Below are 14674 nucleotides of genomic sequence, written 5' to 3'. Positions count from 1 at the left end.
CCAAACAGGAAGGAAAAGTGAAAATTAACAAATTTATCTGTTGTTTGTGAAAAGATTTATGGATCAACATATTTTATTTAAAAAGGAAATGGAGAAAGCGCCGCCAGAGCTGGATAATGATTGTGTGTGTTTTGAATGACGCTTGTACAGTTATCAGTCGAGCCGCCTGACGGAGACACTTATCTGCTGTGCTTATGTAGGTGTATTATGATACGGGTGTCACACGGCGCACTTCTGATCGCGATGAAGCCCTATCCGGATCGTATTTCTCGGTCGCGATAAATTCCTCTACACAAGCTGTGCGTGGGAGCCAGTTGCGGTCCAGGATTTCGATCCGGATTGGGCATGATCGCGATAGAAAGTGGCCGTGTGACACCGGCATAACCTTCCGCGGTGGGCGCAATACGTCTAGAACCGCAGCGTCCTGCGCTCTACGCGGTTGTACGGGACTGGCAACCACGCATCGTTACGCAACTTCCCAAATAACAATACGAGTGGGTTTTGGCACTTGGTAGAGCTGTAAAAGAGGGATCCAAAAGAACTGTGACTGTTCCACAAATATGCATTTCTCTACAGTTATTTCACAGCTAATTCAGAAAAACGCAACTAGAAATCTTTATTTTACACTTTCGCTTATTTACTTGTTCTTGGCAGTGTTCTTCCCGCGCTTCTTTCCTGCGCGAGTCCATGTGATGTGGTTCCTTGTTTGCCAAGTAAAGGAGAGGTGTATCTAACAGGCGTACCTGTGAGATACACCTTATTTCATTTCTCTTTTGCTGGTTTACGCGCCTTTATGGCGAACTGTGGGCATTATTCACATTTGTGCTAGTAAAGATACACCCACCCCCTCATTTGCATAGAAAATTTACCTTGTGTTGCCCTTCCTCCCCCCTCCCCTCCCCCGAACAAAAATCCTGGGTACGTGCCTGTAACCAAACCATATTATGTGAAGGTCACATGATGTGGTTGTCTTATATTATAATATATATTACGAACAGCGTTTGGTTCAGTAGAGATATCAGCAGTCATGACGGCACTGTGCAGTTAAAGAGCAGAAGCACACAGGAATATGTCAGGAAATATCTACAAAGAGCGCACAGCTACCTTAATTCTCTATAAAGAAAGAAAAAAGTGAGAAAATCCTGATTAGGAAGGGTGACGGAGAAGATGACGCAATCTCTCCTATGTACGCTGCGCTGCACGCTTGGAAGAAATGTTTAAGCTGTTCGACTGAGGAGAATCAGGTAAGAGGATAAACGGAGAACATCACAGCAACACGAGGTATTTAGACGACATTCTCCTGTTCCGCAGCGCTGCAAATGACTTGCAACAAATAATTGAAAAACTCAACCGCGAAGCCTAAGAGAAGCTTTTAGGATTAATTGCAGAGGACTAAATGTTCGATAGCCTCGCAAGGGCACAAGAATTTGTGACTCGCAGCCAGCCTCTATAGAGGTGGACCAACAGTAGGCACACCTACACATGTATATAGAGGCAATTTAGTTTAAGGGGACTCGTTACATTTGAGAATAGAATTATAAAAAAATTTAAAAATGTGTTTAGACGCACTAGACAAGCACTCCCAAATCCCTACCATCAGCTTACCGCTAAAATTGAAAAGTGTACGGTGTAAGGATTGGGAGGTCAATCCCACCGCTCGTAACCAGTTGTCAAGATTGGAGTCGGGCATGAATTAGATGGTAGCTGGCCCATGCCGTCGTCCAACTTATCCACGCTGAGGACGTTGTTGAAGGGAAGGACTGCTTCTCATCGAGAACGAGGAATATGGGTTCATTTACAGTATCTACATAAGGACGTTGCAGTTCATCAGTCTAGCATGACTGCGAGAGAAAGTACACTGAGCAGCCGCACAATAGCAGTTTATAAACACTCGGTCCTCCCTCGAACCCAAGGTGAGGGAAACGTTCGAACAGTCATTGTAGACGAGCCATCTCTCTGCGGAAGGGCTTACACTCACACACACACACTTCCGCACTGGTTCACGGTCCCCACCGAGGTCAGACGGCTTCGCAGAACTCGGGGCTTACGTCAGGAAAGGCGCATCTTATTCCCCGAGCTGACCCCCGCAGCGTGGCCCCCGGTTCTCCATTGTCTTGCGTCTTGAAAGGCGCGTGAGACGTTGCCGCCAAATACGTTCCCTTGGGAACTCCCCCGCTCGCGGCAGACAAGGTCGACGGTGGCGTGTTCAGTCACAAAGCCTGGTTCGTCGAACTCATCTCGGCAATACCGCGACGCAGAGTGGCGGACTCAGTAGACTTAGTGACGCCGTTTGGCTAGAGGATGATGGTGGCTTTCCCGGATAAGTCGACGCCGCTCTCGCACCTGGCTGGCAAAACTTGCACCTCACCAGGCCGTTCTTAACAACGGTGATTGAATTTCACTGGTACTAACATATGAGGCATGTAGGAACATTTAGGTTAACAAGCAAGCTTGCGAAGAAGCTGAGGACCACGCAACAAGCGATGGAACGAAAAAAACAAACAAAAGTCTTGCAGAACCTATCCCGCGATGAATATCGACGTTACTGCGACTAGGCATTGCAGCAGTATATCGACACACCGTGCTCCAACCTCCGAAACGCACCGCCTATAATATGTGTACGCAGCCGGGATGCGCTCTGGCACTTTCCTGTGGACACTATGCGCCATCTAGCGTCGCCGCAGCGAAATGCCCCCGTGGCGCGTGTGTGATTATATATTCAGATGAGATCTCGTCTGAATATTTATGGCGCGGGTTCAAATCCGTTAACCACCGGATAAATTTAAAGGATCGTTTTTGTCATTAAGGAGGCGGCACATGCGCGGGGGCACTATTCCCAGTGACCCAAGCTAGCGTCAAAGCGGTTCATTGAAGAGCGGCACATATAGCTAGTTACACATAACTGCTGTAACAACCCAGTAACACAAGTTGGCGAGAAACGGTATAGGATCATTTTACGCCAACTGTCCCAACGGTGGCGCTCCATAAAAATAATTTCTCCGGAAAAATCACGATATCATTACGCGTATATAAGCATTACATTATTACAGTATTACAGTACAGTATTACAGTATTATTACATTACAGTATTTTCCTAAAATATCTCAAACGGAAAAACATTTTTGCCCACGTGAGCGCCATTTGAATTTCACGAAATGAGGGAAAACCAGGTGCAAAAAAACCAATTCGCCAATAAATCGCCCGTGTCGTGCATTATTTCAAACTTGGGGGTTTGCGTTGTCTGAACATTGTTGTTTCATTATAAAAAAGTTTCACAAGATAACTTCATGTTATTTACTCATTAGCACCGAGGTGAAAATGCGTAAATTATAGCGTTTTTGCTAAATTTTTGACAAAGAACTGTCACGGCTGAAAACCTCCAGTTGCATTTGTAGAACTATGCTTAAACCGCACTATATTCTAAAATTTTATTTTTGCCTATGTGCTGCCCACAAGCTCCAAAATAAAAGACTGAATTTGAAAAATAAGCTATTTTGGCCTATGTTTAGACGTCAGTAAGACCCTAAAGTGGTCAATGAAAAGATAAGCACGAAAGCGGATATCATTGAGAAGAATAACAACTGTCGTCACGAAAATTTTAATCAATGTAATCTGCGTTTTCATCAAGAAGAAAAAATTTGAATTTGAGTCCCACCATTGCATTACTTTGGTTCGCGCTTCTACTTTACCTGATAGCATTTTAACGGGCAATACAAGCCAGGGGGTGCTCATGGTGGCCTGCATGGTGAGGAATAAAAGCAGAGATCACCAGGAGTTCGTAAGAATGTGAATCATGAAGGTATGCTTACTTAAGGTAGATCGACATTGCGCACTTCCATGCCAATGTAAGCATATACATACATACATACATACATACATACATACATACATACATACATACATACACGCGCACGCACGCACACACACACACACACACACATACATACATACATACATACATACATACATACATACATACATACATACATACATACATACATACATACATACATACATACATACATACATACATACATACATACATACATACATACATACATACATACATATATATGTATATATATACGGCCGCCTACGCGTGAAGCGCTAGACCGGGCCACAAATCAATTTCGTGAGCGTGAACTTGAAGTACCACTTGAACGGCACACGTTCCGACTCCGTAAAACCAGTGAAAATAGTCTGATTATTTCGTGAACAGGAAGAGAACGGTGTGGATTAGAGAGCGAACGGGGCTAGCCGATAATGCAGATGAGATTAAGAGAAGTGGAGTTGGAGTTGGGCAGGCCATGTAATGAGTAAGTCGTCTATAGAGTTACAGAATGGGCGCCAAGGGAAGGGAAGCGCAGGCGAGGACGTCAGAGAAACAGGAGACGGGATGAGATCAGAATATTTGCGGGCATAGTATGGCGTCAACTGGCGCTGGACTTCCTCACAAGACGCAAATTATGCTGATGATCAATATTTGATTATGATCATGCTGGGGGTGACGGCGGTTTTGATGACAATGATGATAGATAATGCCTTTTGTACACAGTTATATAGGTTCCTTAATTCACGAAATGTTTCCGATAAACGTTGGGAACGAACATCGACGTGATGCGCGGTGATATTCGAAATGATGACATAAAGATGGAAATATAAATAACAGATGACCTACAAACGCAAAGCTCTGCGTACGCGTTTCATTGAATGCTCGTGAATAAAAAAAAGAAGAAGAAGAAACAAAAAGAAAACAGACTTGCAGTGTACGTCTGGGAAATCCTTATTACGAGCGCGTGCAAGCTGATCGTTATCGATTGGCGCGCCGATATTGAACGTGTCTGCGGGGCTTTATTCGCGAACTTTCTGCTTACAGCTTTTGATACGGAGTTCACTAATGTGTTCTCTTTGCCCAGCCAGCCATCTAAGCCTCGTACCATCTAGGAACCTCCCACTAAATACCGCTTTGCCGCTGTATTTTTGCCTCGAGAGGGCTTTCTCGCTTAATGCATGCTGCACAAGTACCAACGAGCGCACGAAGATGCTCTTTTAATCTCCCTCCTCCATCTTGCTGTGATTGCCATGTATGGTCATTTGCGGTGCGCTGGGCGACGCCTGTCTCCATTACTACGGAGTGTCGTTCCGCGTTTTCCCTATGTCGTATACACTGCGTCATTTGTGGGCCGTCTCATGCTGCATCGCCCGCTGCAGTGTCGTGGTGTCTGGGTTCATCGCTTTCTTCTTTCTTTTTCCCCCGCTTCATTTGCCGCGTTTTCCGGCCCCTGTTCTGTATTGCTTTTGCGTCTCTACACCTTTCCCATGTTTCGTTCGACCCTCTGTCGACTTCTAAATGCCTCGTGACTACATTATCCGAGGCGTTCGACATGACGCGTTTTTTTTTCTCTCTCTCTTTTTTGTAGACGTGTTATAACCCGCGTTTAAGCTTCGAGTTTCAATTTCTAGATGGTCTCTTACCGGGCCAAAACAAGCGGAAAATGAGAAGCCCTGCGTGGTTGTTCTTTATGTGCATTATTTGGGGCCCCTCGAAAAACGCTAATAGTGGTTGGCTCGGAAAGGTTACTTCGTTTGCGATTCTCCGCATGCGTAATTTATTAGAACGTGCCGTTTCTTTCCCATCGGGCAGTGGCTGTGTTGTTATTCGCTGCAGGCCATTACGGCACGTTGCTATCATGAAGCATACGTCGACGAAAAGAAATACAATAGGCAACCGAGAAACAGTCGTATTGCAGCGGGCCGAAGGTGATATTGATCTGGCGATAATAATACCCTGCTACATTTGCTTCAATCGTTAACTGTGAGCACCAGACAAAAAAAAAAAAGAACCGGCAGCAATATATATATATATATATATATATATATATATATATATATATATATATATATATATATATATATATATATATATATATATATATATATATATATATATATATATAACGGGAGGATAACAGAATCCGAAAACATCCCCGTAAGGTATTGTAAAATTTTCCAACTTCATCAACCATTCTGTTCTAAGCAAACCTGAAAGCCTTCAGTTCTGCGGACAACATGCATACCGTTTCAATAGGAGGGCAAAAAAAAAAAAAAGAAAGGAGAAAGAGCATGACGGGAGTTCGACGTACGAGACATTTGCGAGAGTATTCATTTCCTAGAAAGAAAAACCAGCAACACCCCCACCACCAAAAAAAAAAAAGGGGGGGGGGAAATGGTATACGAAGCGTGCCAGGTAAGCATTCAGAAGAGAAGGTCAAGGAAACGGCGATAACGTGGGTGTTGCTGACGAAACACCTCGAAAGGTTCTCCGTGGCTTGTGATGGAAATGCGAGACCACATCAGATCGATAGCTGACAAAAAACATCCTGGAAACATTTTTCGAGATTTGTTGCGAGAAAAAGAAAAAGAACGACGCGAGGAAAATAACGCTTTTCTCTAAAGTGCGAGTACGACAGTGTTTCGTGCGGGGTTCTTTCTTTCTTTCTTTCTTTCTTTCTTTCTTTCTTTCTTTCTTTCTTTCTTTCTTTCTTTCTTTCTTTCTTTCTTTCTTTCTTTCTTCTCATGCGTAGGGCTCGATCGTGCCAGAATTTCCAGGAAGTGCTGGTAGCAATTCTTGCGCTGGTTCCTCTGGATTTCGTAGCTGGTAGCTTTCGTCCTCCGCATTCCGGACAACCAAATGAAGAAATGGTACGGATCGAGATAGTAACCGAAGGTCTTCGAATAGGGCACTTTAAAATTAAATTCTTGAGTTTTACGCGCAAAAACCACCATATGAACATGAGGTACGCCACAGTGGCGGGCTTGGGATAAATTTTAACCACCTCACCTCGTATTCCTTAACGTGCATCTAAATCTAAGTGGGCGAGCGCTATTTCTTTCTCTCTCTCTTTCTATTTTGCCACCATCGAGATGCGACTGCCGAGGCCGTGCATAGAAACCTGCGACTTCGTGCTTAGCAGCGCTTAGCAGCTAAGCCCCCACGGCAGATTCGAATAGCTCACGGCACTGACAAAAGAACCACGGTCGTTACGGAGATCGATCAACGATATATTTTTATTTATGTATTTATGTACGTTTTTTTTTTACTGGCTTACGGAAGAGGGTTTCCCGAGTTGCAGAATTTAAAGAAATCTTTGCAAAAGAAGGATTGCAAAATTTCTTGTGCGGTGAAGGACACGGCCTGACGAGTATCTTCCCGCAAGATTTTTTCCAAGAGCGCCATCATCAGTGGAGGAACCGTGAATGCCTGAATGAATGCTGCACGCGGTGGCATTGGAAGGCTTACAGTCCTTCCCTGCTTTCGTCGTTGCTGAAACGTTGGAAGCTGTGATTCACCCTGGGCGAATGCGTCGATTCGAGTTTCACGTCATGATTCGCGATTCACGTCGTGATCCATCCACGAGTGCGAATTTGCGTCGAGCTGTCCAAATCTAAGCGAACGCCAGTGGCATGCATGCTCGATGTAGCGATGGCGTATGCTGCCATTGGGGTTGCCGCTGAACAATATTTGCCAAAAGAGCCAACGATTGCTTTAGGGTGCTGGTGCCTTCCTTCTTTAACTAGGTATGAAGCCACTCCTCGTAAGTGGCCGGCCGTGATTTATTGGGAAAGGTGCGTATGGCTTTTTTTCCCCTAAGCTGCTGGACCCTCGAACAGACTCCAGGGAGATAACTGACTGACACCACAAGCTTAGAGCAATAAGAACGTGTAGCTTTTTGTTGTGTCAGCCGGAGGATTATGCGTGCTTGCAGAAATGGTGTCACTGCAATCTCGGTTCGAGTGCACCGAAGGCACGCTAACACCCTCTGGTATTCCCCTGCAGGTTCAACGTCAGCTACGTGGAGGACGTATCTAAGGAAGTGAAATGAAATGCGTTCCACTAGAATAGCGGACAAAGTGCGTTTCGCCATTGAATAGCTCGGGGAACACTTAATACGACCAGCGTGCCAGAGTGAGACAGCACACAAGACAGAAGCAGCGCAAGCACACAGGGAAGCTCATTTTACGAGATAAGAAGGAAGAATATCCTGTGTCTCGAACATCAATCGAGTGCGTGCGCGCGACAGGTAAAGGCAGACCTCAGAAACAACTCTTATCAAGAAACATAATGTCAAAGCAGAGGATGTGTCAAAAATAAATAATAAAAAATTACGCAGTAGTTAGAAACAATAGCAACAGGTTCTTCGGAATGAAGGAACAAAAAACAAAGTGCCTCTCATTACACAGTGACACAGAGAGTAGCGCCGCTTCTTGGCATAGTAAGTTTCTCGCACGTTATCTACACACATCCATCCCAACACATAAGCGAAACTTGCGCCCACTATATCGCCAGCGTATCAAGAATAAGTGAATGGGTGCACACTTGAATTAATGCGCCGAAGCATGGGTAACAGCTACTAAACCGACAGCACATGATCGAATGTCCGAAGCTGAACATTTCGTGACGGTCCTCAGAGCAAGCGAGTGACTAGCGAGAATACTTCCCTGCTACAAAGCTATTGCGAAGAACAGAACATCTACGTTTCAAGCCTTTGTGCGTAGCAAGAACAAGGCCGCTATCTTGTACACGTTCGAAAAGCCGACGTTGGATTTCACCTCACGCGATTGGACTAGATTGGCCTAGGCCGCGATATCGGCGCTGCCTGGACAATCGCGCGAGGCGAAATTGAACGTCGGCTTTTCGAACGTGTACAAGATAGCGGCCCAAGTCTGTCGCAGTTGAGCACACCCGCGAGCGATTAGGCAGAAAATAATCGGATAGGGAATACATCGAAAAACATTACTGAGCCAGAAACATGACAAGCCGCTGCTTCACAGTATTTGCCAAATAGAGAACGAAGAGCAAAATACGATGATCGTGATTTAATTCATAAACTGAAAATTCGGATAGCTTGCAATACACCTCTAGCCTTGGTTTTAGTACAATCACCATATACACTGCTCGTGCCGTTTGGACAAGGCATAATGAGCTCCGAAAGCGCCTACATGTCCTCCGAAGCTGTGGCCAAAGCTTCGTGTCGACCACCCAGCCACCGTCTACAGTATCTGGCGAAACAGAGGTTTGCTGAGCCACACTGGCGTCATGCACGTCCCCTGTAAACACGCAGGCAACGGAGGCATCTGAGGCAAACAATGGGCGCGTCACGACGCGGTCGAACATGGCGGTGCCCACATAATCACCATGAAAAGGGTCTATACGCTACTGTGCGTATTTTCATGTCATAAAATTGGTTAAAATAAAAGGCCTCGCGAGATGGTATCGCAGAAGCATGGGTCGCAGAAGCATGCGGAACGTCCATGCCACTTGCCAACCCCCGAGCCAAAGAGGAACAGCCTTCTTCCTTTTTTGCTCATTTTACCCTGCCGTTATATGGCGGTAGCAGTGCAACACTCGTGCCATCTCTCGTACTACTCTGCAAGAGCTCTGCAGAAAAGGCTCTATGCTTTACTGTTTTCATGTCATAAATTTGGTTGGTAAGCCAACGCATGTCCTGTGTTCTCCTTGCTTATCGTCATCGTAAGTGGTTCTGTTCAACTGCTGAACATCAATCAATCAATCAATCAATCAATCAATCAATCAATCAATCAATCAATCAATCAATCAATCAATCAATCAATAGATCACAACCCAAAACTTTCTTTCCAAGATCACTGAGCTCTTTATCCTTGCACAATGCCTGCGCCGTTTATTGCATAAACAGTGCGCAACATGCGAGTGAAGCCCCTAGTCCTGTTTTCGTAAGTACTCTTCCCTGGAAAAAAACCGCCAGCCCGTAAACAATGACCGCCACTTGAGCGAACCTCGGGGCCGCCCCGATTTCCAGGGAGCAGGGATCAATCCGGGAAAAAGAAGCCCGCTGCGCTCTCGTTTGCCTGGAAGGAAATGACGCAAAAGAAAGTTCTGAAGGAAGGTAATACGCCATTTGTATAAACGGGAATCTCGCTGGGCACGACAGTCGTCAGGTGTTTGAGTGTCGCATGGCGTTTTTTGTGCGTGACTGAGTGCGTGAGTTCGAATGGAGTGCCAACTTTAGACAGAAGTTCGTGCCCCTGCGGACTTACTTTATTGGCTTCTACGCATCTACCGCTCTGCGTACCAGGGTTGTACGCGTAATTTAAGGCTATCTGTTGTTTCCCGGCGCTCACTGCTGGCATTCAGTGCCACCCTACACCTTGTCTCACTTCCGTTCTTTCTCTCTTCTTTCTTTTGTGCCTTCTCTTTCTCTCGTGCAGCCGCCTCTTGGTCTCTAGACACCAGCCCTTTCTGCGGGGGTTCCCGATTGATTCCGAAGCTCGTGGCGGCTTTGAACCGTTCGGTGCCTCGTCTCCCCTGGCAACGCGCGCTGTGGTCGTGCCACTCACTGAATAGCCAGGCGTCGGCGCGTAGAACAGCCCCCCCCCCCCGCCCCCCACTGCCCCTTCCCGCGCGCATTCTCACCCTTCACCTCCCTGTCGCCCTCTCGTCGGGCAGCTCCAATACCTGCCGGAAAAAAAAGAAGGGACCCTTCGTACGACACTGGGGCATTCCATCGCGCCGACCGACCGCTTTGGTCGATCATCCCGCTCGCGCGACGGCGGCTGCTTGACGCCTTCGTGCCACGTTTCTCGGCAGTGCACACGAGCAGTGCGCTTGCCGAACTCTTCGGTCTCTCAGCGCCGTCCCGCGGTTGTGATCGTGGACCTGATTATGTGCGGCGAACTGTCTTCGCGTAGCGGGATGGCGACGAGCCGAGTGACTTTGACAGCGTAGTGTAAGAGGGGGGTCCCAGCCCAGGCAGTGGCCGTCGAGAGACGGATTGCGTCGTAGATCTCCGCTCGGGTGACGAGGCGAAGGAGGGAGACGCGGTCTTGCGTAGCCTCTCCTGACTGGTGTCCGTGTCCTTGCAGCGTTTTCTCCTGGTTTCTGACAGGTGAGAACTTGCGCGGCTGGACTGCTGCTGCAAACGGAGTCGCGTACGTCTTTCGCGCGCTGGTGCGTAGGAATACTGGCGGAGTGACGGGCTGAGAAATGCTTCAGGAAGGGGTTCGTTGAACGACGCATTGATTAATCATGCTTTCTGCGCCGGAGACAAGCAAACGTAGAAATGGTACGCGGCCGTACTCGCGCTGTAGTAAGCAACTACTCTCTGGGTAGAATGGAGTTTGCCGCATACGCTTCAAGTTCACCAAGGAAGAGGGAAATGCGTAAAGTAACTTCATCGTTCACACTCCGCAAGGTGGCATGAGTCAGTCGTTTTCTTTTATAGCTAAACGTAAGCTAGAGGCGTTTATCACGAAGCCACTTCCGTCCTTAAAAGGACTGATCTCGTACAAGTAGCGTGAGGCTCGTAATATTTCGAATCAAATATGCAACATCAAGTTCTTGTAACGTTATTCGCTATCGTCAGTTCAACTGCGAGTTACTCAGGCAGTCAGAAAAGTTAGAAAATTTCATAACTTGCTTGTCATTGACCCAACTACGAGAAACCGTTCAAACTTGCTATAAAACAAGACACAGAGTACATCATATAAGCTGAACATCACGTTACTAATTTCTATGTAAGAGCACAACTTAATATAGGTTTGAAGTTAGCACAATGCTAACCTAAAAATAAACAGCGAAGCATCGATAAAGAGGGACCTGTCGCGTGACAGCGAAGACGATATCAGACAGTAGGGGAAGTTTAATGGCTGTGCATGTCATGTCTGGAGAACAGCACTTCCCGAAACAACATCAATCGACTGGTTACCTACTCTAAACTGCGCTTGCGTCCTGAACGTATTGTTTTTTTTTTGTGTGTGTGCGTGCAGTTAACCTAGATGCTACATGCCCACGCTCGTATATTGACTACGATATTCTTGTGTATTCCACAAAGACTTGGCTTTCGCGGGATCGAATCCCGCCCACGGTGGCCGCATTTCGATGGGGGCAAAATGCGAGAACACCCGTGTACTTAGATTTAGGGGCACATTAAAGAACCTCAGGTGGTCGAAATTTCCGGAGTCCTTCACTACGGCGTGCCTCATAATCAGAAAGTTGTTTTGGCACGTAAAGCCCCATAATTTTATTTTTAATTGCTTACTCTTAACATGGCAAGTCTCAAGCAGCAGAAATGGACTTTGAGGTCAGCAATGAATCGCATTTATGATCTGCCTTGCTGTGCAGAAAAGTTACTTGCGCCGTGCAGTAATGCATCGTTGCTGCAATCTGCTCTAAAAGCATTAATAGCATTCTTTAATGAATATGACATTTTATCTGTTTATTAGCACTTAGCATATTCTTTGTGCATGTTTTTTTCAGTATCGTGTATTATTTGATTGAGTTTTGTTAACTCGCAGAAACTGCAGAACGGGGCCGTTCTGTAGCTGTTTCTTATTAATATAATTTTTCGATGTTGACTATTTAAGTAATTTTTCAAAATGTACTTTGTTGACGGAACGCTTGTCATACCACCTCGTGATATTATCTTTTGATCACTGAACAGTCTATTGTTTGCAATGAAGCCAGCGACTCAAAAGTCTCCAACATTTCCAATTTCATCCAAATAAGTCAGTCACTCACTCACGGTGGCATGGATCTTTGCAATAAACATTCTGATGGTTAGTGCAATTTACAGGCGGTAACGCGAAATCTTCAGGAACAATCACTAATTTGTGCTTTAATGAATGATCAGAATAAATTTCTGACACAGCTGGAACAGCGACAACGAAATTAAGTCTACACGCACTCAGACTTGGCCGTCTCATCCCGACTTTTGAATTGTACAAGTTTACATAGAATGACCTACTGTGTGTCGCAGCTAACGTTAGCCAAGATGTTAAACGAAAAAAAAAATGTAAAAACACAGTGCCAGATACAATTATAAGACCTACAGTGTTCAATCGCGAGCCGCCCTGACAACCGAACATCGTAGGTTTTAAAGGTGCATCCTTCACGGCTATTTTCAGTATTTTTTTTTTCATTGGACCGCTTAGCTAACGTTAGCTGGGACAACCTATATATAGTAAATTAGACGTTCGTAGTAAGCCCTGTAACTGCAGCGATGATTGCCGTTCGGTTTCCGATGTGCGTTGACGCCCCAAATACGCGTCTCACTCGATCCGGCGAGGGCCGATAGGGCTGTAAATATATTTTAATTGCATGACCATTTAAATTACCATTGAAATGATACGCTCAGTTATTTATCTGGCTTAATTTAGAAATGACGAATCATGTCGCTGGCTTTTCCACATCGATTAGGAGGATGAAAAGGAAGGAAGGAAAGGTAGGGGAGGTCAACCAGACGCTCGTCCGGTTTACTACCGTACACAGGGGAAGGGGCCTAATGAAAGAAAAGAAAGGAGATGGAGGGAAGAAGGCGCTATCGGTGTGAGTACATGCGGATGTCCATAACTTCATGCCTATAATCGGTCACTGAGGCCAGTCGCTTTCATGAAATGTAGCAGTGCCCGCGTCGCTTTGTGAGCCTGCGATGCATGGGACCATGGCCCGAGAATCTTAGTCTCGTAAAATAGTCTGTTATCTAATCGGTTTAACACCCTCTGAAGAACGTCGCGTTCGTTGTCATAGAGATCACAAAAACACAACACGTGCTCAATCGTTTCTTCACAGTTGCACGAGTCACAGATCGGTGTGTCGGACATTCCAGTGAGGAATGAGTAGGCTTTCGTAAAAGCCACCCCTAACCAAAGGCGGCACAGTAAAGTTGCATCACGACGGGAGAAGTTCGATGAAATCTGCAGCTTCAATATAGGATCCAACCGGTGAAGACGGCAGTTGGAGAAGATCGGGGTGCTCCGCAAAACTTCAGTCTTGGTTTGAGCAAGTAAACAAAGACCGCTCGGCGCATCTCTCCTTGATAAGGGCATAATAGGACGTGCCAGGGAATAACGAAGAAGACCCGTCATTCAACAGTGGCTCTACGTCAGTTCACGCTGTCATTACTGAACGAGGCAAATAAGCAAAGAACGCACATTTACACAGATGGATCTGCCTCAGCCACCAGCTCCATAGGCGCTGTTATCATCCTGGCCTTACAAATTACAATTACTTTCAAAGTGTCCCATATAACGACCTCTACGGCCACAGAACTTGCCACTCTACGTGCCGCTGGTAATTACATCGCACAAGCCAAACCTCGAAAGTGGGTCGTTTTTTGTGACTCCAAGGCAGCCCTTCACAGTCTGCAGTCAGCCTTACGACGCAAGACCCATGACCAACTGGTGTCTGAGATCAGAGAGGTTCTCTATCAAGCCCTCATAAACGGACATGATATCATCTTCCAATGGCTTCCGGGGCACTGTGGCACCGTCGGAAATGACTTTCCTGACGATGCCGCCCGGTCAGTACTCATCGACAACATTGCTAAGGTAATAAAGTATGATCCAAAATGAAATGAAGCACTCTAGAAATACGCTTTATAGAAATCAATATTTAGTTAATTTTACCAGCACATATACTTGGCCATTCAGTCACATAATGAAGTATGAATAAATGACATGCTACGACAAAGCAGTTCTCCCAGTGTTTGTGGTTGAACACAAGCCATATAGGATACACCGACAAGATAGTATAAGTAAAGGGCGAAAGCGTGCAAACCAGTAATTCCGTATTCAAAATTCCGTAACCGAAATTCAGTATGCTGGTGTGAATTCATGTAACTTGTAAACGAATGAAGAC

At 45.8% G+C, this 14674-nt stretch overlaps 1 protein-coding gene across 1 annotated transcript in view; it reads left to right on the top strand.

Moving 5' to 3' along the window:
- Nucleotides 1–10553: 10553 nt before the first annotated feature.
- LOC142572746 (uncharacterized) overlaps nt 10554–14674 on the top strand; it is a 144184-nt gene continuing 140063 nt past the window's right edge. The window contains exon 1 of the mRNA XM_075682066.1: nt 10554–10925. The gene's annotated coding sequence lies outside the window, so the exon portion shown is untranslated. The remainder of the gene's footprint in view (nt 10926–14674) is intronic.

The sequence above is a fragment of the Dermacentor variabilis genome, chromosome 2 (assembly GCF_050947875.1).
Source record: "Dermacentor variabilis isolate Ectoservices chromosome 2, ASM5094787v1, whole genome shotgun sequence".
NCBI classification, from domain to species: Eukaryota; Metazoa; Arthropoda; class Arachnida; order Ixodida; family Ixodidae; genus Dermacentor; species Dermacentor variabilis.
This window is presented reverse-complemented; position numbering and strand designations above follow the sequence as displayed.